Source organism: Urocitellus parryii, unplaced genomic scaffold (genome assembly GCF_045843805.1).
Source record: "Urocitellus parryii isolate mUroPar1 unplaced genomic scaffold, mUroPar1.hap1 Scaffold_1459, whole genome shotgun sequence".
Lineage (NCBI taxonomy): Eukaryota > Metazoa > Chordata > Mammalia > Rodentia > Sciuridae > Urocitellus > Urocitellus parryii.
The window spans coordinates 23,795-51,346 of NW_027552039.1; the positions used below are offsets into that span (position 1 = coordinate 23,795).

General features: G+C 55.9%; 15 non-coding genes and 1 pseudogene across 15 annotated transcripts; all 16 read left to right on the forward strand.

Annotated features, from left to right (window-relative positions):
• The first annotated feature begins 158 nt into the window (after positions 1-158).
• LOC144251664 (small nucleolar RNA SNORD116) lies at positions 159-250 on the forward strand. Its single transcript, XR_013342711.1, has one exon. It is a non-coding gene; the product is annotated as a small nucleolar RNA SNORD116 (small nucleolar RNA).
• Positions 251-1,980: 1,730 nt separating this feature from the next.
• LOC144251665 (small nucleolar RNA SNORD116) lies at positions 1,981-2,072 on the forward strand. The gene has a single exon (XR_013342712.1). It is a non-coding gene; the product is annotated as a small nucleolar RNA SNORD116 (small nucleolar RNA).
• A 1,730-nt stretch (positions 2,073-3,802) lies between these two features.
• Positions 3,803-3,894, forward strand: LOC144251666 (small nucleolar RNA SNORD116). The gene has a single exon (XR_013342713.1). It is a non-coding gene; the product is annotated as a small nucleolar RNA SNORD116 (small nucleolar RNA).
• Positions 3,895-5,624: 1,730 nt separating this feature from the next.
• LOC144251667 (small nucleolar RNA SNORD116) lies at positions 5,625-5,716 on the forward strand. Its single transcript, XR_013342714.1, has one exon. It is a non-coding gene; the product is annotated as a small nucleolar RNA SNORD116 (small nucleolar RNA).
• Positions 5,717-7,446: 1,730 nt separating this feature from the next.
• LOC144251668 (small nucleolar RNA SNORD116) lies at positions 7,447-7,538 on the forward strand. The gene has a single exon (XR_013342715.1). It is a non-coding gene; the product is annotated as a small nucleolar RNA SNORD116 (small nucleolar RNA).
• Positions 7,539-9,268: 1,730 nt separating this feature from the next.
• On the forward strand, positions 9,269-9,360 carry LOC144251670 (small nucleolar RNA SNORD116). The gene has a single exon (XR_013342717.1). It is a non-coding gene; the product is annotated as a small nucleolar RNA SNORD116 (small nucleolar RNA).
• A 1,729-nt stretch (positions 9,361-11,089) lies between these two features.
• LOC144251671 (small nucleolar RNA SNORD116) lies at positions 11,090-11,181 on the forward strand. The gene has a single exon (XR_013342718.1). It is a non-coding gene; the product is annotated as a small nucleolar RNA SNORD116 (small nucleolar RNA).
• Positions 11,182-12,911: 1,730 nt separating this feature from the next.
• On the forward strand, positions 12,912-13,003 carry LOC144251672 (small nucleolar RNA SNORD116). The gene has a single exon (XR_013342719.1). It is a non-coding gene; the product is annotated as a small nucleolar RNA SNORD116 (small nucleolar RNA).
• A 1,730-nt stretch (positions 13,004-14,733) lies between these two features.
• On the forward strand, positions 14,734-14,825 carry LOC144251673 (small nucleolar RNA SNORD116). The gene has a single exon (XR_013342720.1). It is a non-coding gene; the product is annotated as a small nucleolar RNA SNORD116 (small nucleolar RNA).
• Positions 14,826-16,555: 1,730 nt separating this feature from the next.
• On the forward strand, positions 16,556-16,647 carry LOC144251674 (small nucleolar RNA SNORD116). The gene has a single exon (XR_013342721.1). It is a non-coding gene; the product is annotated as a small nucleolar RNA SNORD116 (small nucleolar RNA).
• A 1,730-nt stretch (positions 16,648-18,377) lies between these two features.
• On the forward strand, positions 18,378-18,469 carry LOC144251675 (small nucleolar RNA SNORD116). Its single transcript, XR_013342722.1, has one exon. It is a non-coding gene; the product is annotated as a small nucleolar RNA SNORD116 (small nucleolar RNA).
• Positions 18,470-20,199: 1,730 nt separating this feature from the next.
• On the forward strand, positions 20,200-20,291 carry LOC144251676 (small nucleolar RNA SNORD116). The gene has a single exon (XR_013342723.1). It is a non-coding gene; the product is annotated as a small nucleolar RNA SNORD116 (small nucleolar RNA).
• Positions 20,292-22,021: 1,730 nt separating this feature from the next.
• Positions 22,022-22,113, forward strand: LOC144251677 (small nucleolar RNA SNORD116). The gene has a single exon (XR_013342724.1). It is a non-coding gene; the product is annotated as a small nucleolar RNA SNORD116 (small nucleolar RNA).
• A 1,730-nt stretch (positions 22,114-23,843) lies between these two features.
• Positions 23,844-23,935, forward strand: LOC144251678 (small nucleolar RNA SNORD116). The gene has a single exon (XR_013342725.1). It is a non-coding gene; the product is annotated as a small nucleolar RNA SNORD116 (small nucleolar RNA).
• Positions 23,936-25,664: 1,729 nt separating this feature from the next.
• Positions 25,665-25,757, forward strand: LOC144251681 (small nucleolar RNA SNORD116). Its single transcript, XR_013342728.1, has one exon. It is a non-coding gene; the product is annotated as a small nucleolar RNA SNORD116 (small nucleolar RNA).
• A 1,730-nt stretch (positions 25,758-27,487) lies between these two features.
• On the forward strand, positions 27,488-27,552 carry LOC144251684 (small nucleolar RNA SNORD116; annotated as a pseudogene; the record flags this gene model as incomplete).

The following is a 27,552-nucleotide window of genomic DNA, read 5'->3' on the forward strand; positions in this document are numbered from 1 at the left end:
CTCCTCTGGCTGTGGGAAGATGCCCAGGGAGGACGGGGAACACCCGCATGCCCGTGCCCTCTGTTTCCTGAGTGTGGCCCTTCGTAGCTGAGGATGGTAAGCGTCTCCTGGCCCCAAGTCACCGAGGTTGCTCCTTGCCGGGTGAGGGTCACAAGCGTGGATCGATGATGACTCCCACAAAAACATTCCTTGGAAGCTGAACAAAATGAGTGAAAACTCTATACCGTCTCTCTCATCGAAACTGAGGTCCACCACGTAGACGTAGGGGGCTGCAGTGAGCTGGGTGGTGGAGGGGAGAACCCTGTGGCCCTTTTTGGACGGGGGCTGTGTCAGAATGGACCCTGGAAGGGAAGGCCCTTTTCAGCCGAGTTCACCTGGCGTTAGGACCCCGAGCCTGTAGTCCTCTGAGGGTCAGTCCTCTTTTGGTTTCGGCATGCATGGGTGGTCCAGAGCTCCAGACGTTGAGGAAGACATTGGCCTGCCCGGCATGATTTCCTAGTGGGTGTTCGGCGGTAGGGTTCAGCCGTACTAGGAGGTTCTGGGCCGTGGCACAGGAGAATAGCTTTCCTCCTCTTGTGGACTGGAGACTTTTTTGCCAAGGCGAGTAGCACCGTGCTGGTCTGCTGGGTGTTCCAGAGAAAAATTGAGGTCCACTTTCGTCGGAAGGCGGAGCCTGGCCCAGCTCAAAGCATGGGAGACCCTGCTTTAGTGCACAGGGGCGTGGTGTTTCCGGGATTCTGATGGGTTTTCTCTTCTCCTGGAAATGCTACAGTGTTGCCAGTGGTATTGCCACACAATGTTGGCTGGAGCCACGGTCCACCAGGGGAAGGAAGGGTGGGTCTCCAGAGGGACCAGTGCCTGGATGAGTAGATGGACATAGAGGGAATGCACATGGAGAAACTGGGTCTTACCGCAAGCGGGTACTTTTGCTGCCACTTCTGTTAAGGGATCCTCCTGATAGATGGTTGGCTCTCGAGTTGGGGCATCAGAAGTGCTTCAGGAAAAAGCCTTAGTATCCTTGTGTGCTTTTGGTCCGCCCGTGAGGCTGCATGCATGGTGGTTGCTGTGCATTCTGAAAGAGCATATAGGCAGTTTGGATCCCGAATGAGCCACCGTGGTGGCAGACCTCAGGGATGACTTCTCTTGTAGGAGGCGCCTGCGAACCCGAGACGTCAGCTTCTAGTTTTTGAGCATAGGACAGCCGCGAACGGTTTGGGTAGTGGAAAGGCCTAAGTGGGTCCAAATTAGTGCGCAAGGATTGTTGCCTGTGCCTGAAGGAGGTAGAGAGTGATGAAATTCCCCTCTGTGCCAAGTGCCTTTCATAGGCGCTGGACAGGCGCTGAGGGTCTCCTCTCCTGCACAAGTTGTGGGGTTCAGGCATTGGAACGTGTGGGTGGGGCCGGAGCTCCTGTTGGAATGGACGTCACCTGGGGCTCCCAGATGCCCGTGGCGATGGCCCAGAAAGGCAGGAGGTTTCCAGAGGACGTGCTTTCTCAAGTTCGCCCTTTCTTGCTTGGACATCCCGTGGAGGGAAGGAGTCAGGGTCAGATTGGTTTGCAGAGTTGGATGGAGATTCTCAGATGGGTTTCCTGTGGCTGGAAGAGTTTGTTGGGCAGCTTAAGAGCCACATGGGAACTGAGCTCAGGCCGGCATGGCGAGGGCAACTGAAAAGGCTGCAGTCCCTAAAGAGTGTGAACTGAGGAGCAGCAGGCTGCGGAGCAGGCCAGTCATGGTTGTTTTTCATGGGCATCCCTCTCTTTTGTCTCCTTGCATACGCATGGCAGGTCGTGTTTCCACGGAAGGAGTGAAAGGTTGCCGCCGGCTCCTCTGGCTGTGGGAAGATGCCCAGGGAGGACGGGGAACACCCGCATGCCCGTGCCCTCTGTTTCCTGAGTGTGGCCCTTCGTAGCTGAGGATGGTAAGCGTCTCCTGGCCCCAAGTCACCGAGGTTGCTCCTTGCCGGGTGAGGGTCACAAGCGTGGATCGATGATGACTCCCACAAAAACATTCCTTGGAAGCTGAACAAAATGAGTGAAAACTCTATACCGTCTCTCTCATCGAAACTGAGGTCCACCACGTAGACGTAGGGGGCTGCAGTGAGCTGGGTGGTGGAGGGGAGAACCCTGTGGCCCTTTTTGGACGGGGGCTGTGTCAGAATGGACCCTGGAAGGGAAGGCCCTTTTCAGCCGAGTTCACCTGGCGTTAGGACCCCGAGCCTGTAGTCCTCTGAGGGTCAGTCCTCTTTTGGTTTCGGCATGCATGGGTGGTCCAGAGCTCCAGACGTTGAGGAAGACATTGGCCTGCCCGGCATGATTTCCTAGTGGGTGTTCGGCGGTAGGGTTCAGCCGTACTAGGAGGTTCTGGGCCGTGGCACAGGAGAATAGCTTTCCTCCTCTTGTGGACTGGAGACTTTTTTGCCAAGGCGAGTAGCACCGTGCTGGTCTGCTGGGTGTTCCAGAGAAAAATTGAGGTCCACTTTCGTCGGAAGGCGGAGCCGGGCCCAGCTCAAAGCATGGGAGACCCTGCTTTAGTGCACAGGGGCGTGGTGTTTCCGGGAGTCTGATGGGTTTTCTCTTCTCCTGGAAATGCTACAGTGTTGCCAGTGGTATTGCCACACAATGTTGGCTGGAGCCACGGTCCACCAGGGGAAGGAAGGGTGGGTCTCCAGAGGGACCAGTGCCTGGATGAGTAGATGGACATAGAGGGAATGCACATGGAGAAACTGGGTCTTACCGCAAGCGGGTACTTTTGCTGCCACTTCTGTTAATGGATCCTCCTGATAGATGGTTGGCTCTCGAGTTGGGGCATCAGAAGTGCTTCAGGAAAAAGCCTTAGTATCCTTGTGTGCTTTTGGTCCGCCCGTGAGGCTGCATGCATGGTGGTTGCTGTGCATTCTGAAAGAGCATATAGGCAGTTTGGATCCCGAATGAGCCACCGTGGTGGCAGACCTCAGGGATGACTTCTCTTGTAGGAGGCGCCTGCGAACCCGAGACGTCAGCTTCTAGTTTTTGAGCATAGGACAGCCGCGAACGGTTTGGGTAGTGGAAAGGCCTAAGTGGGTCCAAATTAGTGCGCAAGGATTGTTGCCTGTGCCTGAAGGAGGTAGAGAGTGATGAAATTCCCCTCTGTGCCAAGTGCCTTTCATAGGCGCTGGACAGGCGCTGAGGGTCTCCTCTCCTGCACAAGTTGTGGGGTTCAGGCATTGGAACGTGTGGGTGGGGCCGGAGCTCCTGTTGGAATGGACGTCACCTGGGGCTCCCAGATGCCCGTGGCGATGGCCCAGAAAGGCAGGAGGTTTCCAGAGGACGTGCTTTCTCAAGTTCGCCCTTTCTTGCTTGGACATCCCGTGGAGGGAAGGAGTCAGGGTCAGATTGGTTTGCAGAGTTGGATGGAGATTCTCAGATGGGTTTCCTGTGGCTGGAAGAGTTTGTTGGGCAGCTTAAGAGCCACATGGGAACTGAGCTCAGGCCGGCATGGCGAGGGCAAGTGAAAAGGCTGCAGTCCCTAAAGAGTGTGAACTGAGGAGCAGCAGGCTGCGGAGCAGGCCAGTCATGGTTGTTTTTCATGGGCATCCCTCTCTTTTGTCTCCTTGCATACGCATGGCAGGTCGTGTTTCCACGGAAGGAGTGAAAGGTTGCCGCCGGCTCCTCTGGCTGTGGGAAGATGCCCAGGGAGGACGGGGAACACCCGCATGCCCGTGCCCTCTGTTTCCTGAGTGTGGCCCTTCGTAGCTGAGGATGGTAAGCGTCTCCTGGCCCCAAGTCACCGAGGTTGCTCCTTGCCGGGTGAGGGTCACAAGCGTGGATCGATGATGACTCCCACAAAAACATTCCTTGGAAGCTGAACAAAATGAGTGAAAACTCTATACCGTCTCTCTCATCGAAACTGAGGTCCACCACGTAGACGTAGGGGGCTGCAGTGAGCTGGGTGGTGGAGGGGAGAACCCTGTGGCCCTTTTTCGACGGGGGCTGTGTCGGAATGGACCCTGGAAGGGAAGGCCCATTTCAGCTGAGTTCACCTGGCGTTAGGACCCCGAGCCTGTAGTCCTCTGAGGGTCAGTCCTCTTTTGGTTTCGGCATGCATGGGTGGTCCAGAGCTCCAGACGTTGAGGAAGACATTGGCCTGCCCGGCATGATTTCCTAGTGGGTGTTCGGCGGTAGGGTTCAGCCGTACTAGGAGGTTCTGGGCCTTGGCACAGGAGAATAGCTTTCCTCCTCTTGTGGACTGGAGACTTTTTTGCCAAGGCGAGTAGCACCGTGCTGGTCTGCTGGGTGTTCCAGAGAAAAATTGAGGTCCACTTTCGTCGGAAGGCGGAGGGGGGCCCTGCTCAAAGCATAGGAGACCCTGCTTTAGTGCACAGGGGCGTGGTGTTTCCGGGAGTCTGATGGGTTTTCTCTTCTCCTGGAAATGCTACAGTGTTGCCAGTGGTATTGCCACACAATGTTGGCTGGAGCCACGGTCCACCAGGGGAAGGAAGGGTGGGTCTCCAGAGGGACCAGTGCCTGGATGAGTAGATGGACATAGAGGGAATGCACATGGAGAAACTGGGTCTTACCGCAAGCGGGTACTTTTGCTGCCACTTCTGTTAATGGATCCTCCTGATAGATGGTTGGCTCTCGAGTTGGGGCATCAGAAGTGCTTCAGGAAAAAGCCTTAGTATCCTTGTGTGCTTTTGGTCCGCCCGTGAGGCTGCATGCATGGTGGTTGCTGTGCATTCTGAAAGAGCATATAGGCAGTTTGGATCCCGAATGAGCCACCGTGGTGGCAGACCTCAGGGATGACTTCTCTTGTAGGAGGCGCCTGCGAACCCGAGACGTCAGCTTCTAGTTTTTGAGCATAGGACAGCCGCGAACGGTTTGGGTAGTGGAAAGGCCTAAGTGGGTCCAAAGTAGTGCGCAAGGATTGTTGCCTGTGCCTGAAGGAGGTAGAGAGTGATGAAATTCCCCTCTGTGCCAAGTGCCTTTCATAGGCGCTGGACAGGCGCTGAGGGTCTCCTCTCCTGCACAAGTTGTGGGGTTCAGGCATTGGAACGTGTGGGTGGGGCCGGAGCTCCTGTTGGAATGGACGTCACCTGGGGCTCCCAGATGCCCGTGGCGATGGCCCAGAAAGGCAGGAGGTTTCCAGAGGACGTGCTTTCTCAAGTTCGCCCTTTCTTGCTTGGACATCCCGTGGAGGGAAGGAGTCAGGGTCAGATTGGTTTGCAGAGTTGGATGGAGATTCTCAGATGGGTTTCCTGTGGCTGGAAGAGTTTGTTGGGCAGCTTAAGAGCCACATGGGAACTGAGCTCAGGCCGGCATGGCGAGGGCAACTGAAAAGGCTGCAGTCCCTAAAGAGTGTGAACTGAGGAGCAGCAGGCTGCGGAGCAGGCCAGTCATGGTTGTTTTTCATGGGCATCCCTCTCTTTTGTCTCCTTGCATACGCATGGCAGGTCGTGTTTCCACGGAAGGAGTGAAAGGTTGCCGCCGGCTCCTCTGGCTGTGGGAAGATGCCCAGGGAGGACGGGGAACACCCGCATGCCCGTGCCCTCTGTTTCCTGAGTGTGGCCCTTCGTAGCTGAGGATGGTAAGCGTCTCCTGGCCCCAAGTCACCGAGGTTGCTCCTTGCCGGGTGAGGGTCACAAGCGTGGATCGATGATGACTCCCACAAAAACATTCCTTGGAAGCTGAACAAAATGAGTGAAAACTCTATACCGTCTCTCTCATCGAAACTGAGGTCCACCACGTAGACGTAGGGGGCTGCAGTGAGCTGGGTGGTGGAGGGGAGAACCCTGTGGCCCTTTTTGGACGGGGGCTGTGTCAGAATGGACCCTGGAAGGGAAGGCCCTTTTCAGCCGAGTTCACCTGGCGTTAGGACCCCGAGCCTGTAGTCCTCTGAGGGTCAGTCCTCTTTTGGTTTCGGCATGCATGGGTGGTCCAGAGCTCCAGACGTTGAGGAAGACATTGGCCTGCCCGGCATGATTTCCTAGTGGGTGTTCGGCGGTAGGGTTCAGCCGTACTAGGAGGTTCTGGGCCGTGGCACAGGAGAATAGCTTTCCTCCTCTTGTGGACTGGAGACTTTTTTGCCAAGGCGAGTAGCACCGTGCTGGTCTGCTGGGTGTTCCAGAGAAAAATTGAGGTCCACTTTCGTCGGAAGGCGGAGCCTGGCCCAGCTCAAAGCATGGGAGACCCTGCTTTAGTGCACAGGGGCGTGGTGTTTCCGGGATTCTGATGGGTTTTCTCTTCTCCTGGAAATGCTACAGTGTTGCCAGTGGTATTGCCACACAATGTTGGCTGGAGCCACGGTCCACCAGGGGAAGGAAGGGTGGGTCTCCAGAGGGACCAGTGCCTGGATGAGTAGATGGACATAGAGGGAATGCACATGGAGAAACTGGGTCTTACCGCAAGCGGGTACTTTTGCTGCCACTTCTGTTAATGGATCCTCCTGATAGATGGTTGGCTCTCGAGTTGGGGCATCAGAAGTGCTTCAGGAAAAAGCCTTAGTATCCTTGTGTGCTTTTGGTCCGCCCGTGAGGCTGCATGCATGGTGGTTGCTGTGCATTCTGAAAGAGCATATAGGCAGTTTGGATCCCGAATGAGCCACCGTGGTGGCAGACCTCAGGGATGACTTCTCTTGTAGGAGGCGCCTGCGAACCCGAGACGTCAGCTTCTAGTTTTTGAGCATAGGACAGCCGCGAACGGTTTGGGTAGTGGAAAGGCCTAAGTGGGTCCAAATTAGTGCGCAAGGATTGTTGCCTGTGCCTGAAGGAGGTAGAGAGTGATGAAATTCCCCTCTGTGCCAAGTGCCTTTCATAGGCGCTGGACAGGCGCTGAGGGTCTCCTCTCCTGCACAAGTTGTGGGGTTCAGGCATTGGAACGTGTGGGTGGGGCCGGAGCTCCTGTTGGAATGGACGTCACCTGGGGCTCCCAGATGCCCGTGGCGATGGCCCAGAAAGGCAGGAGGTTTCCAGAGGACGTGCTTTCTCAAGTTCGCCCTTTCTTGCTTGGACATCCCGTGGAGGGAAGGAGTCAGGGTCAGATTGGTTTGCAGAGTTGGATGGAGATTCTCAGATGGGTTTCCTGTGGCTGGAAGAGTTTGTTGGGCAGCTTAAGAGCCACATGGGAACTGAGCTCAGGCCGGCATGGCGAGGGCAACTGAAAAGGCTGCAGTCCCTAAAGAGTGTGAACTGAGGAGCAGCAGGCTGCGGAGCAGGCCAGTCATGGTTGTTTTTCATGGGCATCCCTCTCTTTTGTCTCCTTGCATACGCATGGCAGGTCGTGTTTCCATGGAAGGAGTGAAAGGTTGCCGCCGGCTCCTCTGGCTGTGGGAAGATGCCCAGGGAGGACGGGGAACACCCGCATGCCCGTGCCCTCTGTTTCCTGAGTGTGGCCCTTCGTAGCTGAGGATGGTAAGCGTCTCCTGGCCCCAAGTCACCGAGGTTGCTCCTTGCCGGGTGAGGGTCACAAGCGTGGATCGATGATGACTCCCACAAAAACATTCCTTGGAAGCTGAACAAAATGAGTGAAAACTCTATACCGTCTCTCTCATCGAAACTGAGGTCCACCACGTAGACGTAGGGGGCTGCAGTGAGCTGGGTGGTGGAGGGGAGAACCCTGTGGCCCTTTTTGGACGGGGGCTGTGTCAGAATGGACCCTGGAAGGGAAGGCCCTTTTCAGCCGAGTTCACCTGGCGTTAGGACCCCGAGCCTGTAGTCCTCTGAGGGTCAGTCCTCTTTTGGTTTCGGCATGCATGGGTGGTCCAGAGCTCCAGACGTTGAGGAAGACATTGGCCTGCCCAGCATGATTTCCTAGTGGGTGTTCCGTGGTAGGGTTCAGCCGTACTAGGAGGTTCTGGGCCGTGGCACAGGAGAATAGCTTTCCTCCTCTTGTGGACTGGAGACTTTTTTGCCAAGGCGAGTAGCACCGTGCTGGTCTGCTGGGTGTTCCAGAGAAAAATTGAGGTCCACTTTCGTCGGAAGGCGGAGCCGGGCCCAGCTCAAAGCATGGGAGACCCTGCTTTAGTGCACAGGGGCGTGGTGTTTCCGGGAGTCTGATGGGTTTTCTCTTCTCCTGGAAATGCTACAGTGTTGCCAGTGGTATTGCCACACAATGTTGGCTGGAGCCATGGTCCACCAGGGGAAGGAAGGGTGGGTCTCCAGAGGGACCAGTGCCTGGATGAGTAGATGGACATAGAGGGAATGCACATGGAGAAACTGGGTCTTACCGCAAGCGGGTACTTTTGCTGCCACTTCTGTTAAGGGATCCTACTGATAGATGGTTGGCTCTCGAGTTGGGGCATCAGAAGTGCTTCAGGAAAAAGCCTTAGTATCCTTGTGTGCTTTTGGTCCGCCCGTGAGGCTGCATGCATGGTGGTTGCTGTGCATTCTGAAAGAGCATATAGGCAGTTTGGATCCCGAATGAGCCACCGTGGTGGCAGACCTCAGGGATGACTTCTCTTGTAGGAGGCGCCTGCGAACCCGAGACGTCAGCTTCTAGTTTTTGAGCATAGGACAGCCGCGAACGGTTTGGGTAGTGGAAAGGCCTAAGTGGGTCCAAATTAGTGCGCAAGGATTGTTGCCTGTGCCTGAAGGAGGTAGAGAGTGATGAAATTCCCCTCTGTGCCAAGTGCCTTTCATAGGCGCTGGACAGGCGCTGAGGGTCTCCTCTCCTGCACAAGTTGTGGGGTTCAGGCATTGGAACGTGTGGGTGGGGCCGGAGCTCCTGTTGGAATGGACGTCACCTGGGGCTCCCAGATGCCCGTGGCGATGGCCCAGAAAGACAGGAGGTTTCCAGAGGACGTGCTTTCTCAAGTTCGCCCTTTCTTGCTTGGACATCCCGTGGAGGGAAGGAGTCAGTGTCAGATTGGTTTGCAGAGTTGGATGGAGATTCTCAGATGGGTTTCCTGTGGCTGGAAGAGTTTGTTGGGCAGCTTAAGAGCCACATGGGAACTGAGCTCAGGCCGGCATGGCGAGGGCAACTGAAAAGGCTGCAGTCCCTAAAGAGTGTGAACTGAGGAGCAGCAGGCTGCGGAGCAGGCCAGTCATGGTTGTTTTTCATGGGCATCCCTCTCTTTTGTCTCCTTGCATACGCATGGCAGGTCGTGTTTCCATGGAAGGAGTGAAAGGTTGCCGCCGGCTCCTCTGGCTGTGGGAAGATGCCCAGGGAGGACGGGGAACACCCGCATGCCCGTGCCCTCTGTTTCCTGAGTGTGGCCCTTCGTAGCTGAGGATGGTAAGCGTCTCCTGGCCCCAAGTTACCGAGGTTGCTCCTTGCCGGGTGAGGGTCACAAGCGTGGATCGATGATGACTCCCACAAAAACATTCCTTGGAAGCTGAACAAAATGAGTGAAAACTCTATACCGTCTCTCTCATCGAAACTGAGGTCCACCACGTAGATGTAGGAGGCTGCAGTGAGCTGGGTGGTGGAGGGGAGAACCCTGTGGCCCTTTTTGGACGGGGGCTGTGTCAGAATGGACCCTGGAAGGGAAGGCCCTTTTCAGCCGAGTTCACCTGGCGTTAGGACCCCGAGCCTGTAGTCCTCTGAGGGTCAGTCCTCTTTTGGTTTCAGCATGCATGGGTGGTCCAGAGCTCCAGACGTTGAGGAAGACATTGGCCTGCCCGGCATGATTTCCTAGTGGCTGTTCGGCGGTAGGGTTCAGCCGTACTAGGAGGTTCTGGGCCGTGGCACAGGAGAATAGCTTTCCTCCTCTTGTGGACTGGAGACTTTTTTGCAAAGGCGAGTAGCACCGTGCTGGTCTGCTGGGTGTTCCAGAGAAAAATTGAGGTCCACTTTCGTCGGAAGGCGGAGCCGGGCCCAGCTCACGCATGGGAGACCCTGCTTTAGTGCACAGGGGCGTGGTGTTTCCGGGAGTCTGATGGGTTTTCTCTTCTCCTCGAAATGCTACAGTGTTGCCAGTGGTATTGCCACACAATGTTGGCTGGAGCCACGGTCCACCAGGGGAAGGAAGGGTGGGTCTCCAGAGGGACCAGTGCCTGGATGAGTAGATGGACATAGAGGGAATGCACATGGAGAAACTGGGTCTTACCGCAAGCGGGTACTTTTGCTGCCACTTCTGTTAATGGATCCTCCTGATAGATGGTTGGCTCTCGAGTTGGGGCATCAGAAGTGCTTCAGGAAAAAGCCTTAGTATCCTTGTGTGCTTTTGGTCCGCCCGTGAGGCTGCATGCATGGTGGTTGCTGTGCATTCTGAAAGAGCATATAGGCAGTTTGGATCCCGAATGAGCCACCGTGGTGGCAGACCTCAGGGATGACTTCTCTTGTAGGAGGCGCCTGCGAACCCGAGACGTCAGCTTCTAGTTTTTGAGCATAGGACAGCCGCGAACGGTTTGGGTAGTGGAAAGGCCTAAGTGGGTCCAAAGTAGTGCGCAAGGATTGTTGCCTGTGCCTGAAGGAGGTAGAGAGTGATGAAATTCCCCTCTGTGCCAAGTGCCTTTCATAGGCGCTGGACAGGCGCTGAGGGTCTCCTCTCCTGCACAAGTTGTGGGGTTCAGGCATTGGAACGTGTGGGTGGGGCCGGAGCTCCTGTTGGAATGGACGTCACCTGGGGCTCCCAGATGCCCGTGGCGATGGCCCAGAAAGGCAGGAGGTTTCCAGAGGACGTGCTTTCTCAAGTTCGCCCTTTCTTGCTTGGACATCCCGTGGAGGGAAGGAGTCAGGGTCAGATTGGTTTGCAGAGTTGGATGGAGATTCTCAGATGGGTTTCCTGTGGCTGGAAGAGTTTGTTGGGCAGCTTAAGAGCCACATGGGAACTGAGCTCAGGCCGGCATGGCGAGGGCAACTGAAAAGGCTGCAGTCCCTAAAGAGTGTGAACTGAGGAGCAGCAGGCTGCGGAGCAGGCCAGTCATGGTTGTTTTTCATGGGCATCCCTCTCTTTTGTCTCCTTGCATACGCATGGCAGGTCGTGTTTCCACGGAAGGAGTGAAAGGTTGCCGCCGGCTCCTCTGGCTGTGGGAAGATGCCCAGGGAGGACGGGGAACACCCGCATGCCCGTGCCCTCTGTTTCCTGAGTGTGGCCCTTCGTAGCTGAGGATGGTAAGCGTCTCCTGGCCCCAAGTCACCGAGGTTGCTCCTTGCCGGGTGAGGGTCACAAGCGTGGATCGATGATGACTCCCACAAAAACATTCCTTGGAAGCTGAACAAAATGAGTGAAAACTCTATACCGTCTCTCTCATCGAAACTGAGGTCCACCACGTAGACGTAGGGGGCTGCAGTGAGCTGGGTGGTGGAGGGGAGAACCCTGTGGCCCTTTTTGGACGGGGGCTGTGTCAGAATGGACCCTGGAAGGGAAGGCCCTTTTCAGCCGAGTTCACCTGGCGTTAGGACCCCGAGCCTGTAGTCCTCTGAGGGTCAGTCCTCTTTTGGTTTCGGCATGCATGGGTGGTCCAGAGCTCCAGACGTTGAGGAAGACATTGGCCTGCCCGGCATGATTTCCTAGTGGGTGTTCGGCGGTAGGGTTCAGCCGTACTAGGAGGTTCTGGGCCGTGGCACAGGAGAATAGCTTTCCTCCTCTTGTGGACTGGAGACTTTTTTGCCAAGGCGAGTAGCACCGTGCTGGTCTGCTGGGTGTTCCAGAGAAAAATTGAGGTCCACTTTCGTCGGAAGGCGGAGCCTGGCCCAGCTCAAAGCATGGGAGACCCTGCTTTAGTGCACAGGGGCGTGGTGTTTCCGGGATTCTGATGGGTTTTCTCTTCTCCTGGAAATGCTACAGTGTTGCCAGTGGTATTGCCACACAATGTTGGCTGGAGCCACGGTCCACCAGGGGAAGGAAGGGTGGGTCTCCAGAGGGACCAGTGCCTGGATGAGTAGATGGACATAGAGGGAATGCACATGGAGAAACTGGGTCTTACCGCAAGCGGGTACTTTTGCTGCCACTTCTGTTAATGGATCCTCCTGATAGATGGTTGGCTCTCGAGTTGGGGCATCAGAAGTGCTTCAGGAAAAAGCCTTAGTATCCTTGTGTGCTTTTGGTCCGCCCGTGAGGCTGCATGCATGGTGGTTGCTGTGCATTCTGAAAGAGCATATAGGCAGTTTGGATCCCGAATGAGCCACCGTGGTGGCAGACCTCAGGGATGACTTCTCTTGTAGGAGGCGCCTGCGAACCCGAGACGTCAGCTTCTAGTTTTTGAGCATAGGACAGCCGCGAACGGTTTGGGTAGTGGAAAGGCCTAAGTGGGTCCAAATTAGTGCGCAAGGATTGTTGCCTGTGCCTGAAGGAGGTAGAGAGTGATGAAATTCCCCTCTGTGCCAAGTGCCTTTCATAGGCGCTGGACAGGCGCTGAGGGTCTCCTCTCCTGCACAAGTTGTGGGGTTCAGGCATTGGAACGTGTGGGTGGGGCCGGAGCTCCTGTTGGAATGGACGTCACCTGGGGCTCCCAGATGCCCGTGGCGATGGCCCAGAAAGGCAGGAGGTTTCCAGAGGACGTGCTTTCTCAAGTTCGCCCTTTCTTGCTTGGACATCCCGTGGAGGGAAGGAGTCAGGGTCAGATTGGTTTGCAGAGTTGGATGGAGATTCTCAGATGGGTTTCCTGTGGCTGGAAGAGTTTGTTGGGCAGCTTAAGAGCCACATGGGAACTGAGCTCAGGCCGGCATGGCGAGGGCAAGTGAAAAGGCTGCAGTCCCTAAAGAGTGTGAACTGAGGAGCAGCAGGCTGCGGAGCAGGCCAGTCATGGTTGTTTTTCATGGGCATCCCTCTCTTTTGTCTCCTTGCATACGCATGGCAGGTCGTGTTTCCACGGAAGGAGTGAAAGGTTGCCGCCGGCTCCTCTGGCTGTGGGAAGATGCCCAGGGAGGACGGGGAACACCCGCATGCCCGTGCCCTCTGTTTCCTGAGTGTGGCCCTTCGTAGCTGAGGATGGTAAGCGTCTCCTGGCCCCAAGTCACCGAGGTTGCTCCTTGCCGGGTGAGGGTCACAAGCGTGGATCGATGATGACTCCCACAAAAACATTCCTTGGAAGCTGAACAAAATGAGTGAAAACTCTATACCGTCTCTCTCATCGAAACTGAGGTCCACCACGTAGACGTAGGGGGCTGCAGTGAGCTGGGTGGTGGAGGGGAGAACCCTGTGGCCCTTTTTCGACGGGGGCTGTGTCGGAATGGACCCTGGAAGGGAAGGCCCATTTCAGCTGAGTTCACCTGGCGTTAGGACCCCGAGCCTGTAGTCCTCTGAGGGTCAGTCCTCTTTTGGTTTCGGCATGCATGGGTGGTCCAGAGCTCCAGACGTTGAGGAAGACATTGGCCTGCCCGGCATGATTTCCTAGTGGGTGTTCGGCGGTAGGGTTCAGCCGTACTAGGAGGTTCTGGGCCTTGGCACAGGAGAATAGCTTTCCTCCTCTTGTGGACTGGAGACTTTTTTGCCAAGGCGAGTAGCACCGTGCTGGTCTGCTGGGTGTTCCAGAGAAAAATTGAGGTCCACTTTCGTCGGAAGGCGGAGGGGGGCCCTGCTCAAAGCATAGGAGACCCTGCTTTAGTGCACAGGGGCGTGGTGTTTCCGGGAGTCTGATGGGTTTTCTCTTCTCCTGGAAATGCTACAGTGTTGCCAGTGGTATTGCCACACAATGTTGGCTGGAGCCACGGTCCACCAGGGGAAGGAAGGGTGGGTCTCCAGAGGGACCAGTGCCTGGATGAGTAGATGGACATAGAGGGAATGCACATGGAGAAACTGGGTCTTACCGCAAGCGGGTACTTTTGCTGCCACTTCTGTTAATGGATCCTCCTGATAGATGGTTGGCTCTCGAGTTGGGGCATCAGAAGTGCTTCAGGAAAAAGCCTTAGTATCCTTGTGTGCTTTTGGTCCGCCCGTGAGGCTGCATGCATGGTGGTTGCTGTGCATTCTGAAAGAGCATATAGGCAGTTTGGATCCCGAATGAGCCACCGTGGTGGCAGACCTCAGGGATGACTTCTCTTGTAGGAGGCGCCTGCGAACCCGAGACGTCAGCTTCTAGTTTTTGAGCATAGGACAGCCGCGAACGGTTTGGGTAGTGGAAAGGCCTAAGTGGGTCCAAAGTAGTGCGCAAGGATTGTTGCCTGTGCCTGAAGGAGGTAGAGAGTGATGAAATTCCCCTCTGTGCCAAGTGCCTTTCATAGGCGCTGGACAGGCGCTGAGGGTCTCCTCTCCTGCACAAGTTGTGGGGTTCAGGCATTGGAACGTGTGGGTGGGGCCGGAGCTCCTGTTGGAATGGACGTCACCTGGGGCTCCCAGATGCCCGTGGCGATGGCCCAGAAAGGCAGGAGGTTTCCAGAGGACGTGCTTTCTCAAGTTCGCCCTTTCTTGCTTGGACATCCCGTGGAGGGAAGGAGTCAGGGTCAGATTGGTTTGCAGAGTTGGATGGAGATTCTCAGATGGGTTTCCTGTGGCTGGAAGAGTTTGTTGGGCAGCTTAAGAGCCACATGGGAACTGAGCTCAGGCCGGCATGGCGAGGGCAAGTGAAAAGGCTGCAGTCCCTAAAGAGTGTGAACTGAGGAGCAGCAGGCTGCGGAGCAGGCCAGTCATGGTTGTTTTTCATGGGCATCCCTCTCTTTTGTCTCCTTGCATACGCATGGCAGGTCGTGTTTCCACGGAAGGAGTGAAAGGTTGCCGCCGGCTCCTCTGGCTGTGGGAAGATGCCCAGGGAGGACGGGGAACACCCGCATGCCCGTGCCCTCTGTTTCCTGAGTGTGGCCCTTCGTAGCTGAGGATGGTAAGCGTCTCCTGGCCCCAAGTCACCGAGGTTGCTCCTTGCCGGGTGAGGGTCACAAGCGTGGATCGATGATGACTCCCACAAAAACATTCCTTGGAAGCTGAACAAAATGAGTGAAAACTCTATACCGTCTCTCTCATCGAAACTGAGGTCCACCACGTAGACGTAGGGGGCTGCAGTGAGCTGGGTGGTGGAGGGGAGAACCCTGTGGCCCTTTTTGGACGGGGGCTGTGTCAGAATGGACCCTGGAAGGGAAGGCCCTTTTCAGCCGAGTTCACCTGGCGTTAGGACCCCGAGCCTGTAGTCCTCTGAGGGTCAGTCCTCTTTTGGTTTCGGCATGCATGGGTGGTCCAGAGCTCCAGACGTTGAGGAAGACATTGGCCTGCCCGGCATGATTTCCTAGTGGGTGTTCGGCGGTAGGGTTCAGCCGTACTAGGAGGTTCTGGGCCGTGGCACAGGAGAATAGCTTTCCTCCTCTTGTGGACTGGAGACTTTTTTGCCAAGGCGAGTAGCACCGTGCTGGTCTGCTGGGTGTTCCAGAGAAAAATTGAGGTCCACTTTCGTCGGAAGGCGGAGCCTGGCCCAGCTCAAAGCATGGGAGACCCTGCTTTAGTGCACAGGGGCGTGGTGTTTCCGGGATTCTGATGGGTTTTCTCTTCTCCTGGAAATGCTACAGTGTTGCCAGTGGTATTGCCACACAATGTTGGCTGGAGCCACGGTCCACCAGGGGAAGGAAGGGTGGGTCTCCAGAGGGACCAGTGCCTGGATGAGTAGATGGACATAGAGGGAATGCACATGGAGAAACTGGGTCTTACCGCAAACGGGTACTTTTGCTGCCACTTCTGTTAATGGATCCTCCTGATAGATGGTTGGCTCTCGAGTTGGGGCATCAGAAGTGCTTCAGGAAAAAGCCTTAGTATCCTTGTGTGCTTTTGGTCCGCCCGTGAGGCTGCATGCATGGTGGTTGCTGTGCATTCTGAAAGAGCATATAGGCAGTTTGGATCCCGAATGAGCCACCGTGGTGGCAGACCTCAGGGATGACTTCTCTTGTAGGAGGCGCCTGCGAACCCGAGACGTCAGCTTCTAGTTTTTGAGCATAGGACAGCCGCGAACGGTTTGGGTAGTGGAAAGGCCTAAGTGGGTCCAAATTAGTGCGCAAGGATTGTTGCCTGTGCCTGAAGGAGGTAGAGAGTGATGAAATTCCCCTCTGTGCCAAGTGCCTTTCATAGGCGCTGGACAGGCGCTGAGGGTCTCCTCTCCTGCACAAGTTGTGGGGTTCAGGCATTGGAACGTGTGGGTGGGGCCGGAGCTCCTGTTGGAATGGACGTCACCTGGGGCTCCCAGATGCCCGTGGCGATGGCCCAGAAAGGCAGGAGGTTTCCAGAGGACGTGCTTTCTCAAGTTCGCCCTTTCTTGCTTGGACATCCCGTGGAGGGAAGGAGTCAGGGTCAGATTGGTTTGCAGAGTTGGATGGAGATTCTCAGATGGGTTTCCTGTGGCTGGAAGAGTTTGTTGGGCAGCTTAAGAGCCACATGGGAACTGAGCTCAGGCCGGCATGGCGAGGGCAACTGAAAAGGCTGCAGTCCCTAAAGAGTGTGAACTGAGGAGCAGCAGGCTGCGGAGCAGGCCAGTCATGGTTGTTTTTCATGGGCATCCCTCTCTTTTGTCTCCTTGCATACGCATGGCAGGTCGTGTTTCCATGGAAGGAGTGAAAGGTTGCCGCCGGCTCCTCTGGCTGTGGGAAGATGCCCAGGGAGGACGGGGAACACCCGCATGCCCGTGCCCTCTGTTTCCTGAGTGTGGCCCTTCGTAGCTGAGGATGGTAAGCGTCTCCTGGCCCCAAGTCACCGAGGTTGCTCCTTGCCGGGTGAGGGTCACAAGCGTGGATCGATGATGACTCCCACAAAAACATTCCTTGGAAGCTGAACAAAATGAGTGAAAACTCTATACCGTCTCTCTCATCGAAACTGAGGTCCACCACGTAGACGTAGGGGGCTGCAGTGAGCTGGGTGGTGGAGGGGAGAACCCTGTGGCCCTTTTTGGACGGGGGCTGTGTCAGAATGGACCCTGGAAGGGAAGGCCCTTTTCAGCCGAGTTCACCTGGCGTTAGGACCCCGAGCCTGTAGTCCTCTGAGGGTCAGTCCTCTTTTGGTTTCGGCATGCATGGGTGGTCCAGAGCTCCAGACGTTGAGGAAGACATTGGCCTGCCCGGCATGATTTCCTAGTGGGTGTTCGGCGGTAGGGTTCAGCCGTACTAGGAGGTTCTGGGCCGTGGCACAGGAGAATAGCTTTCCTCCTCTTGTGGACTGGAGACTTTTTTGCCAAGGCGAGTAGCACCGTGCTGGTCTGCTGGGTGTTCCAGAGAAAAATTGAGGTCCACTTTCGTCGGAAGGCGGAGCCTGGCCCAGCTCAAAGCATGGGAGACCCTGCTTTAGTGCACAGGGGCGTGGTGTTTCCGGGATTCTGATGGGTTTTCTCTTCTCCTGGAAATGCTACAGTGTTGCCAGTGGTATTGCCACACAATGTTGGCTGGAGCCACGGTCCACCAGGGGAAGGAAGGGTGGGTCTCCAGAGGGACCAGTGCCTGGATGAGTAGATGGACATAGAGGGAATGCACATGGAGAAACTGGGTCTTACCGCAAGCGGGTACTTTTGCTGCCACTTCTGTTAATGGATCCTCCTGATAGATGGTTGGCTCTCGAGTTGGGGCATCAGAAGTGCTTCAGGAAAAAGCCTTAGTATCCTTGTGTGCTTTTGGTCCGCCCGTGAGGCTGCATGCATGGTGGTTGCTGTGCATTCTGAAAGAGCATATAGGCAGTTTGGATCCCGAATGAGCCACCGTGGTGGCAGACCTCAGGGATGACTTCTCTTGTAGGAGGCGCCTGCGAACCCGAGACGTCAGCTTCTAGTTTTTGAGCATAGGACAGCCGCGAACGGTTTGGGTAGTGGAAAGGCCTAAGTGGGTCCAAATTAGTGCGCAAGGATTGTTGCCTGTGCCTGAAGGAGGTAGAGAGTGATGAAATTCCCCTCTGTGCCAAGTGCCTTTCATAGGCGCTGGACAGGCGCTGAGGGTCTCCTCTCCTGCACAAGTTGTGGGGTTCAGGCATTGGAACGTGTGGGTGGGGCCGGAGCTCCTGTTGGAATGGACGTCACCTGGGGCTCCCAGATGCCCGTGGCGATGGCCCAGAAAGGCAGGAGGTTTCCAGAGGACGTGCTTTCTCAAGTTCGCCCTTTCTTGCTTGGACATCCCGTGGAGGGAAGGAGTCAGGGTCAGATTGGTTTGCAGAGTTGGATGGAGATTCTCAGATGGGTTTCCTGTGGCTGGAAGAGTTTGTTGGGCAGCTTAAGAGCCACATGGGAACTGAGCTCAGGCCGGCATGGCGAGGGCAAGTGAAAAGGCTGCAGTCCCTAAAGAGTGTGAACTGAGGAGCAGCAGGCTGCGGAGCAGGCCAGTCATGGTTGTTTTTCATGGGCATCCCTCTCTTTTGTCTCCTTGCATACGCATGGCAGGTCGTGTTTCCACGGAAGGAGTGAAAGGTTGCCGCCGGCTCCTCTGGCTGTGGGAAGATGCCCAGGGAGGACGGGGAACACCCGCATGCCCGTGCCCTCTGTTTCCTGAGTGTGGCCCTTCGTAGCTGAGGATGGTAAGCGTCTCCTGGCCCCAAGTCACCGAGGTTGCTCCTTGCCGGGTGAGGGTCACAAGCGTGGATCGATGATGACTCCCACAAAAACATTCCTTGGAAGCTGAACAAAATGAGTGAAAACTCTATACCGTCTCTCTCATCGAAACTGAGGTCCACCACGTAGACGTAGGGGGCTGCAGTGAGCTGGGTGGTGGAGGGGAGAACCCTGTGGCCCTTTTTCGACGGGGGCTGTGTCGGAATGGACCCTGGAAGGGAAGGCCCATTTCAGCTGAGTTCACCTGGCGTTAGGACCCCGAGCCTGTAGTCCTCTGAGGGTCAGTCCTCTTTTGGTTTCGGCATGCATGGGTGGTCCAGAGCTCCAGACGTTGAGGAAGACATTGGCCTGCCCGGCATGATTTCCTAGTGGGTGTTCGGCGGTAGGGTTCAGCCGTACTAGGAGGTTCTGGGCCTTGGCACAGGAGAATAGCTTTCCTCCTCTTGTGGACTGGAGACTTTTTTGCCAAGGCGAGTAGCACCGTGCTGGTCTGCTGGGTGTTCCAGAGAAAAATTGAGGTCCACTTTCGTCGGAAGGCGGAGGGGGGCCCTGCTCAAAGCATAGGAGACCCTGCTTTAGTGCACAGGGGCGTGGTGTTTCCGGGAGTCTGATGGGTTTTCTCTTCTCCTGGAAATGCTACAGTGTTGCCAGTGGTATTGCCACACAATGTTGGCTGGAGCCACGGTCCACCAGGGGAAGGAAGGGTGGGTCTCCAGAGGGACCAGTGCCTGGATGAGTAGATGGACATAGAGGGAATGCACATGGAGAAACTGGGTCTTACCGCAAGCGGGTACTTTTGCTGCCACTTCTGTTAATGGATCCTCCTGATAGATGGTTGGCTCTCGAGTTGGGGCATCAGAAGTGCTTCAGGAAAAAGCCTTAGTATCCTTGTGTGCTTTTGGTCCGCCCGTGAGGCTGCATGCATGGTGGTTGCTGTGCATTCTGAAAGAGCATATAGGCAGTTTGGATCCCCAATGAGCCACCGTGGTGGCAGACCTCAGGGATGACTTCTCTTGTAGGAGGCGCCTGCGAACCCGAGACGTCAGCTTCTAGTTTTTGAGCATAGGACAGCCGCGAACGGTTTGGGTAGTGGAAAGGCCTAAGTGGGTCCAAAGTAGTGCGCAAGGATTGTTGCCTGTGCCTGAAGGAGGTAGAGAGTGATGAAATTCCCCTCTGTGCCAAGTGCCTTTCATAGGCGCTGGACAGGCGCTGAGGGTCTCCTCTCCTGCACAAGTTGTGGGGTTCAGGCATTGGAACGTGTGGGTGGGGCCGGAGCTCCTGTTGGAATGGACGTCACCTGGGGCTCCCAGATGCCCGTGGCGATGGCCCAGAAAGGCAGGAGGTTTCCAGAGGACGTGCTTTCTCAAGTTCGCCCTTTCTTGCTTGGACATCCCGTGGAGGGAAGGAGTCAGGGTCAGATTGGTTTGCAGAGTTGGATGGAGATTCTCAGATGGGTTTCCTGTGGCTGGAAGAGTTTGTTGGGCAGCTTAAGAGCCACATGGGAACTGAGCTCAGGCCGGCATGGCGAGGGCAACTGAAAAGGCTGCAGTCCCTAAAGAGTGTGAACTGAGGAGCAGCAGGCTGCGGAGCAGGCCAGTCATGGTTGTTTTTCATGGGCATCCCTCTCTTTTGTCTCCTTGCATACGCATGGCAGGTCGTGTTTCCACGGAAGGAGTGAAAGGTTGCCGCCGGCTCCTCTGGCTGTGGGAAGATGCCCAGGGAGGACGGGGAACACCCGCATGCCCGTGCCCTCTGTTTCCTGAGTGTGGCCCTTCGTAGCTGAGGATGGTAAGCGTCTCCTGGCCCCAAGTCACCGAGGTTGCTCCTTGCCGGGTGAGGGTCACAAGCGTGGATCGATGATGACTCCCACAAAAACATTCCTTGGAAGCTGAACAAAATGAGTGAAAACTCTATACCGTCTCTCTCATCGAAACTGAGGTCCACCACGTAGACGTAGGGGGCTGCAGTGAGCTGGGTGGTGGAGGGGAGAACCCTGTGGCCCTTTTTGGACGGGGGCTGTGTCAGAATGGACCCTGGAAGGGAAGGCCCTTTTCAGCCGAGTTCACCTGGCGTTAGGACCCCGAGCCTGTAGTCCTCTGAGGGTCAGTCCTCTTTTGGTTTCGGCATGCATGGGTGGTCCAGAGCTCCAGACGTTGAGGAAGACATTGGCCTGCCCGGCATGATTTCCTAGTGGGTGTTCGGCGGTAGGGTTCAGCCGTACTAGGAGGTTCTGGGCCGTGGCACAGGAGAATAGCTTTCCTCCTCTTGTGGACTGGAGACTTTTTTGCCAAGGCGAGTAGCACCGTGCTGGTCTGCTGGGTGTTCCAGAGAAAAATTGAGGTCCACTTTCGTCGGAAGGCGGAGCCTGGCCCAGCTCAAAGCATGGGAGACCCTGCTTTAGTGCACAGGGGCGTGGTGTTTCCGGGATTCTGATGGGTTTTCTCTTCTCCTGGAAATGCTACAGTGTTGCCAGTGGTATTGCCACACAATGTTGGCTGGAGCCACGGTCCACCAGGGGAAGGAAGGGTGGGTCTCCAGAGGGACCAGTGCCTGGATGAGTAGATGGACATAGAGGGAATGCACATGGAGAAACTGGGTCTTACCGCAAACGGGTACTTTTGCTGCCACTTCTGTTAATGGATCCTCCTGATAGATGGTTGGCTCTCGAGTTGGGGCATCAGAAGTGCTTCAGGAAAAAGCCTTAGTATCCTTGTGTGCTTTTGGTCCGCCCGTGAGGCTGCATGCATGGTGGTTGCTGTGCATTCTGAAAGAGCATATAGGCAGTTTGGATCCCGAATGAGCCACCGTGGTGGCAGACCTCAGGGATGACTTCTCTTGTAGGAGGCGCCTGCGAACCCGAGACGTCAGCTTCTAGTTTTTGAGCATAGGACAGCCGCGAACGGTTTGGGTAGTGGAAAGGCCTAAGTGGGTCCAAATTAGTGCGCAAGGATTGTTGCCTGTGCCTGAAGGAGGTAGAGAGTGATGAAATTCCCCTCTGTGCCAAGTGCCTTTCATAGGCGCTGGACAGGCGCTGAGGGTCTCCTCTCCTGCACAAGTTGTGGGGTTCAGGCATTGGAACGTGTGGGTGGGGCCGGAGCTCCTGTTGGAATGGACGTCACCTGGGGCTCCCAGATGCCCGTGGCGATGGCCCAGAAAGGCAGGAGGTTTCCAGAGGACGTGCTTTCTCAAGTTCGCCCTTTCTTGCTTGGACATCCCGTGGAGGGAAGGAGTCAGGGTCAGATTGGTTTGCAGAGTTGGATGGAGATTCTCAGATGGGTTTCCTGTGGCTGGAAGAGTTTGTTGGGCAGCTTAAGAGCCACATGGGAACTGAGCTCAGGCCGGCATGGCGAGGGCAACTGAAAAGGCTGCAGTCCCTAAAGAGTGTGAACTGAGGAGCAGCAGGCTGCGGAGCAGGCCAGTCATGGTTGTTTTTCATGGGCATCCCTCTCTTTTGTCTCCTTGCATACGCATGGCAGGTCGTGTTTCCATGGAAGGAGTGAAAGGTTGCCGCCGGCTCCTCTGGCTGTGGGAAGATGCCCAGGGAGGACGGGGAACACCCGCATGCCCGTGCCCTCTGTTTCCTGAGTGTGGCCCTTCGTAGCTGAGGATGGTAAGCGTCTCCTGGCCCCAAGTCACCGAGGTTGCTCCTTGCCGGGTGAGGGTCACAAGCGTGGATCGATGATGACTCCCACAAAAACATTCCTTGGAAGCTGAACAAAATGAGTGAAAACTCTATACCGTCTCTCTCATCGAAACTGAGGTCCACCACGTAGACGTAGGGGGCTGCAGTGAGCTGGGTGGTGGAGGGGAGAACCCTGTGGCCCTTTTTGGACGGGGGCTGTGTCAGAATGGACCCTGGAAGGGAAGGCCCTTTTCAGCCGAGTTCACCTGGCGTTAGGACCCCGAGCCTGTAGTCCTCTGAGGGTCAGTCCTCTTTTGGTTTCGGCATGCATGGGTGGTCCAGAGCTCCAGACGTTGAGGAAGACATTGGCCTGCCCAGCATGATTTCCTAGTGGGTGTTCCGTGGTAGGGTTCAGCCGCACTAGGAGGTTCTGGGCCGTGGCACAGGAGAATAGCTTTCCTCCTCTTGTGGACTGGAGACTTTTTTGCCAAGGCGAGTAGCACCGTGCTGGTCTGCTGGGTGTTCCAGAGAAAAATTGAGGTCCACTTTCGTCGGAAGGCGGAGCCGGGCCCAGCTCAAAGCATGGGAGACCCTGCTTTAGTGCACAGGGGCGTGGTGTTTCCGGGAGTCTGATGGGTTTTCTCTTCTCCTGGAAATGCTACAGTGTTGCCAGTGGTATTGCCACACAATGTTGGCTGGAGCCATGGTCCACCAGGGGAAGGAAGGGTGGGTCTCCAGAGGGACCAGTGCCTGGATGAGTAGATGGACATAGAGGGAATGCACATGGAGAAACTGGGTCTTACCGCAAGCGGGTACTTTTGCTGCCACTTCTGTTAAGGGATCCTACTGATAGATGGTTGGCTCTCGAGTTGGGGCATCAGAAGTGCTTCAGGAAAAAGCCTTAGTATCCTTGTGTGCTTTTGGTCCGCCCGTGAGGCTGCATGCATGGTGGTTGCTGTGCATTCTGAAAGAGCATATAGGCAGTTTGGATCCCGAATGAGCCACCGTGGTGGCAGACCTCAGGGATGACTTCTCTTGTAGGAGGCGCCTGCGAACCCGAGACGTCAGCTTCTAGTTTTTGAGCATAGGACAGCCGCGAACGGTTTGGGTAGTGGAAAGGCCTAAGTGGGTCCAAATTAGTGCGCAAGGATTGTTGCCTGTGCCTGAAGGAGGTAGAGAGTGATGAAATTCCCCTCTGTGCCAAGTGCCTTTCATAGGCGCTGGACAGGCGCTGAGGGTCTCCTCTCCTGCACAAGTTGTGGGGTTCAGGCATTGGAACGTGTGGGTGGGGCCGGAGCTCCTGTTGGAATGGACGTCACCTGGGGCTCCCAGATGCCCGTGGCGATGGCCCAGAAAGGCAGGAGGTTTCCAGAGGACGTGCTTTCTCAAGTTCGCCCTTTCTTGCTTGGACATCCCGTGGAGGGAAGGAGTCAGGGTCAGATTGGTTTGCAGAGTTGGATGGAGATTCTCAGATGGGTTTCCTGTGGCTGGAAGAGTTTGTTGGGCAGCTTAAGAGCCACATGGGAACTGAGCTCAGGCCGGCATGGCGAGGGCAACTGAAAAGGCTGCAGTCCCTAAAGAGTGTGAACTGAGGAGCAGCAGGCTGCGGAGCAGGCCAGTCATGGTTGTTTTTCATGGGCATCCCTCTCTTTTGTCTCCTTGCATACGCATGGCAGGTCGTGTTTCCATGGAAGGAGTGAAAGGTTGCCGCCGGCTCCTCTGGCTGTGGGAAGATGCCCAGGGAGGACGGGGAACACCCGCATGCCCGTGCCCTCTGTTTCCTGAGTGTGGCCCTTCGTAGCTGAGGATGGTAAGCGTCTCCTGGCCCCAAGTTACCGAGGTTGCTCCTTGCCGGGTGAGGGTCACAAGCGTGGATCGATGATGACTCCCACAAAAACATTCCTTGGAAGCTGAACAAAATGAGTGAAAACTCTATACCGTCTCTCTCATCGAAACTGAGGTCCACCACGTAGATGTAGGAGGCTGCAGTGAGCTGGGTGGTGGAGGGGAGAACCCTGTGGCCCTTTTGGACGGGGGCTGTGTCAGAATGGACCCTGGAAGGGAAGGCCCTTTTCAGCCGAGTTCACCTGGCGTTAGGACCCCGAGCCTGTAGTCCTCTGAGGGTCAGTCCTCTTTTGGTTTCAGCATGCATGGGTGGTCCAGAGCTCCAGACGTTGAGGAAGACATTGGCCTGCCCGGCATGATTTCCTAGTGGCTGTTCGGCGGTAGGGTTCAGCCGTACTAGGAGGTTCTGGGCCGTGGCACAGGAGAATAGCTTTCCTCCTCTTGTGGACTGGAGACTTTTTTGCAAAGGCGAGTAGCACCGTGCTGGTCTGCTGGGTGTTCCAGAGAAAAATTGAGGTCCACTTTCGTCGGAAGGCGGAGCCGGGCCCAGCTCACGCATGGGAGACCCTGCTTTAGTGCACAGGGGCGTGGTGTTTCCGGGAGTCTGATGGGTTTTCTCTTCTCCTCGAAATGCTACAGTGTTGCCAGTGGTATTGCCACACAATGTTGGCTGGAGCCACGGTCCACCAGGGGAAGGAAGGGTGGGTCTCCAGAGGGACCAGTGCCTGGATGAGTAGATGGACATAGAGGGAATGCACATGGAGAAACTGGGTCTTACCGCAAGCGGGTACTTTTGCTGCCACTTCTGTTAATGGATCCTCCTGATAGATGGTTGGCTCTCGAGTTGGGGCATCAGAAGTGCTTCAGGAAAAAGCCTTAGTATCCTTGTGTGCTTTTGGTCCGCCCGTGAGGCTGCATGCATGGTGGTTGCTGTGCATTCTGAAAGAGCATATAGGCAGTTTGGATCCCGAATGAGCCACCGTGGTGGCAGACCTCAGGGATGACTTCTCTTGTAGGAGGCGCCTGCGAACCCGAGACGTCAGCTTCTAGTTTTTGAGCATAGGACAGCCGCGAACGGTTTGGGTAGTGGAAAGGCCTAAGTGGGTCCAAATTAGTGCGCAAGGATTGTTGCCTGTGCCTGAAGGAGGTAGAGAGTGATGAAATTCCCCTCTGTGCCAAGTGCCTTTCATAGGCGCTGGACAGGCGCTGAGGGTCTCCTCTCCTGCACAAGTTGTGGGGTTCAGGCATTGGAACGTGTGGGTGGGGCCGGAGCTCCTGTTGGAATGGACGTCACCTGGGGCTCCCAGATGCCCGTGGCGATGGCCCAGAAAGGCAGGAGGTTTCCAGAGGACGTGCTTTCTCAAGTTCGCCCTTTCTTGCTTGGACATCCCGTGGAGGGAAGGAGTCAGGGTCAGATTGGTTTGCAGAGTTGGATGGAGATTCTCAGATGGGTTTCCTGTGGCTGGAAGAGTTTGTTGGGCAGCTTAAGAGCCACATGGGAACTGAGCTCAGGCCGGCATGGCGAGGGCAACTGAAAAGGCTGCAGTCCCTAAAGAGTGTGAACTGAGGAGCAGCAGGCTGCGGAGCAGGCCAGTCATGGTTGTTTTTCATGGGCATCCCTCTCTTTTGTCTCCTTGCATACGCATGGCAGGTCGTGTTTCCATGGAAGGAGTGAAAGGTTGCCGCCGGCTCCTCTGGCTGTGGGAAGATGCCCAGGGAGGACGGGGAACACCCGCATGCCCGTGCCCTCTGTTTCCTGAGTGTGGCCCTTCGTAGCTGAGGGATGGTAAGCGTCTCCTGGCCCCAAGTCACCGAGGTTGCTCCTTGCCGGGTGAGGGTCACAAGCGTGGATCGATGATGACTCCCACAAAAACATTCCTTGGAAGCTGAACAAAATTGAGTGAAAACTCTATACCGTCTCTCTCATCGAAACTGAGGTCCACCACGTAGACGTAGGGGGCTGCAGTGAGCTGGGTGGTGGAGGGGAGAACCCTGTGGCCCTTTTTGGACGGGGGCTGTGTCAGAATGGACCCTGGAAGGGAAGGCCCTTTTCAGCCGAGTTCACCTGGCGTTAGGACCCCGAGCCTGTAGTCCTCTGAGGGTCAGTCCTCTTTTGGTTTCGGCATGCATGGGTGGTCCAGAGCTCCAGACGTTGAGGAAGACATTGGCCTGCCCGGCATGATTTCCCTAGTGGGTGTTCCGTGGTAGGGTTCAGCCGTACTAGGAGGTACTGGGCCGTGGCACAGGAGAATAGCTTTCCTCCTCTTGTGGACTGGAGACTTTTTGCCAAGGCGAGTAGCACCGTGCTGGTCTGCTGGGTGTTCCAGAGAAAAATTGAGGTCCACTTTCGTCGGAAGGCGGAGCCGGGCCCAGCTCAAAGCATGGGAGACCCTGCTTTAGTGCACAGGGGCGTGGTGTTTCCGGGAGTCTGATGGGTTTTCTCTTCTCCTGGAAATGCTACAGTGTTGCCAGTGGTATTGCCACACAATGTTGGCTGGAGCCATGGTCCACCAGGGGAAGGAAGGGTGGGTCTCCAGAGGGACCAGTGCCTGGATGAGTAGATGGACATAGAGGGAATGCACATGGAGAAACTGGGTCTTACCGCAAGCGGGTACTTTTGCTGCCACTTCTGTTAAGGGATCCTACTGATAGATGGTTGGCTCTCGAGTTGGGGCATCAGAAGTGCTTCAGGAAAAAGCCTTAGTATCCTTGTGTGCTTTTGGTCCGCCCGTGAGGCTGCATGCATGGTGGTTGCTGTGCATTCTGAAAGAGCATATAGGCAGTTTGGATCCCGAATGAGCCACCGTGGTGGCAGACCTCAGGGATGACTTCTCTTGTAGGAGGCGCCTGCGAACCCGAGACGTCAGCTTCTAGTTTTTGAGCATAGGACAGCCGCGAACGGTTTGGGTAGTGGAAAGGCCTAAGTGGGTCCAAATTAGTGCGCAAGGATTGTTGCCTGTGCCTGAAGGAGGTAGAGAGTGATGAAATTCCCCTCTGTGCCAAGTGCCTTTCATAGGCGCTGGACAGGCGCTGAGGGTCTCCTCTCCTGCACAAGTTGTGGGGTTCAGGCATTGGAACGTGTGGGTGGGGCCGGAGCTCCTGTTGGAATGGACGTCACCTGGGGCTCCCAGATGCCCGTGGCGATGGCCCAGAAAGACAGGAGGTTTCCAGAGGACGTGCTTTCTCAAGTTCGCCCTTTCTTGCTTGGACATCCCGTGGAGGGAAGGAGTCAGTGTCAGATTGGTTTGCAGAGTTGGATGGAGATTCTCAGATGGGTTTCCTGTGGCTGGAAGAGTTTGTTGGGCAGCTTAAGAGCCACATGGGAACTGAGCTCAGGCCGGCATGGCGAGGGCAACTGAAAAGGCTGCAGTCCCTAAAGAGTGTGAACTGAGGAGCAGCAGGCTGCGGAGCAGGCCAGTCATGGTTGTTTTTCATGGGCATCCCTCTCTTTTGTCTCCTTGCATACGCATGGCAGGTCGTGTTTCCATGGAAGGAGTGAAAGGTTGCCGCCGGCTCCTCTGGCTGTGGGAAGATGCCCAGGGAGGACGGGGAACACCCGCATGCCCGTGCCCTCTGTTTCCTGAGTGTGGCCCTTCGTAGCTGAGGATGGTAAGCGTCTCCTGGCCCCAAGTTACCGAGGTTGCTCCTTGCCGGGTGAGGGTCACAAGCGTGGATCGATGATGACTCCCACAAAAACATTCCTTGGAAGCTGAACAAAATGAGTGAAAACTCTATA